This window comes from Uranotaenia lowii, chromosome 2, assembly GCF_029784155.1.
Source record: "Uranotaenia lowii strain MFRU-FL chromosome 2, ASM2978415v1, whole genome shotgun sequence".
Lineage (NCBI taxonomy): Eukaryota > Metazoa > Arthropoda > Insecta > Diptera > Culicidae > Uranotaenia > Uranotaenia lowii.
In genome coordinates this window covers 202,536,343-202,538,640 of record NC_073692.1, presented here as the reverse complement: position 1 = coordinate 202,538,640, position 2,298 = coordinate 202,536,343, and positions in this window count along the sequence as shown.

Below are 2,298 nucleotides of genomic sequence, written 5' to 3'. Positions count from 1 at the left end.
ATAGGATATATTGGTGGGTGTTACTTTGTTTACGGAATTGGTATAGGATGGATTGGTAGGTGTTACTATGTTTACCGGATTAGTAGGTTGGCTTAATAGGGTGCTCAATTCATCGTTAATTTTTATCAATAGAAGATCGGAATTCCAATCTCCGGTTTTCTTACTAGTTTGTTCTGTTATTTGAGATTGAATTGCTTTAGTTTTGTCGTAAATAAGGTTCATCTTTAATTCCTTCAAAACTTCGGTCTTTATATATTCTGCGAGTGTTTTTATTTCGGTTTCTTGTGAATGGGTTGCTTTTGAGTAATTTTTATTATTATTGCTTGTACTTGGAACTATGTTTTGCGCTTGTTTTGGGTTTGAGATTGTAGGTAGGGTGGGAAAATCTGTGAATTTATTTGGAGTCGAAATTGTTGCGATTGTTTAGGATACGATTTTATGGCTTTTGAGTAAGTTAATTTTTAGTGGTCATAATAAAATTGATTCTTTGCTGTCTAATACGTTCGGGGCATTCTCTGAAGTTTGCCTCATGTTCTCCTTGGCAATGTATGCAGTTTTGTTCTACCGAATCACAGTCTTTAGTATTGTACTCTTGGCCACATTTCCTACATCTGGCTGTTTTAGCTTTACAAGATTTAATCTTATGGCCAAACCGCCAGCATTGTTGGCATTGCTTGAGTGGGAAAATGTAATTATGTACTTTATATGTATGTAGTTTATACCGTAAATTTTAACGTTTTCGGGAAGGGTCTCTCCGGTTACTTTGATTTTAATAGCAAGTGTGGGTATAGGTTCCCCAATTGGTTTACCGTTTTCAAACTTCACGCTTTCAATTCTTTTTGAACTCTCGATATTCTCAAGTATTTCTGTGTCTTCGAATGAAACTGGTATTCCTTTAATTACTCCGAATGTTGATTGGAACATTTTTGGAGTGTACAATGTGTATAATGTGTATAATGAAATGTTTCCTTTAAAAGTTTTGAGTTTAAGAGTTGTTCAGCTTGACTGGGTTTATCGAATGTTATTCTAAATCTTCCCTTGCCTGCTTGGGTAAGTTCTTTATAATTTTTTATTTCGATGTTTCGAAGCATCTTAGCAACTTCCATAACGTGGATGAAATTTGACTTTTCTGGTGGGTTTTCATTTTCGGGTGTTTCATAATCTGGTTCGATAAAAAAAGTTTTAAAAGTTGGATTTGTTATCCATTCAGAAGGTTTGTTACTTTTTCGGGATTTTTTGTTCTCTCTTTTAGTTCTTTCTTCAACAAGTTCGTTTGTGTCCGTTGTTAAATCGTCTGTACCGTGGTCCATTTTGGATTTTTTCGTTTCGTTTTTTGTTTCTGAATCACTATTTTGTCTTTTTAATTTAGAAGTTTGCTCGTCGAATAATGCATAGGCTTCAGAGTCGTCGGAATCGACCCCTTCGCCATGATCGTTGATCCTATCGCTCATTTTGGCGTCATGCCAACCCTAACCTAATTTCTTTTCCTCTACCTTATTTTAACCTAACCTAAAATTAATTTTACTTAAACTAAATACTGAGTACTTACGATTAGTAATAATGGACGGAATAAAAGAAGTGATGGAACAAATTTTTTTCTCTAGAATGATTTCTATGCACTAAACTCAAATCAGGTGCGAAGAATAAAACATTTTCTAAAAAAAAATTAATTTTTCGCCCGAACTTAGCTGTCGACGGTTTACTTCACACGCGTCTTGTCTAGGAGGCTATTGGCGGTGCTCAGTGCTTCATTAGCGACATAAAACTTAGTGACAGTTCTCGATCAACATGTCAAAACAGGACACGCTCAGGTTAGATTGCACATATTTGGATTGGAATTCCCATTTTAACACATTTTCGACAAGTTATGTGAGTTGGATTTGAGTTAAAATACAAAAATATATGTAAAAATCTTTGAAAACTTCATATCACCGGAAGTGGTATGAATATCTCTACGATATGAGTATTGAGTAAAAGGGCCCAAAAAGTAGAAAAAATAATTGTTGCTTGACGCCATCATTAATTCCGCTTTTATTTTCAAAGCTGTAAATTACTCAAAATCGCATGAAACCTTCATATTATGATTAGCTTTAGAAAAGCTTTGGTGACCAAAATTCTTGAGTATAATGATTTTATCGAGGTTTAAAAAATTGGTCATGAGGAAGTTAGGGCCAACGAGCCAGATTTAAGCTTTATTAGAGTTTTGGTTCCTAACGAAGTTTTGCTGACCATAATAAAGCAAAAATTGTTACTTGGACTGTCAGAATATTCAGTAATTTACAATTTCCATATGATTGC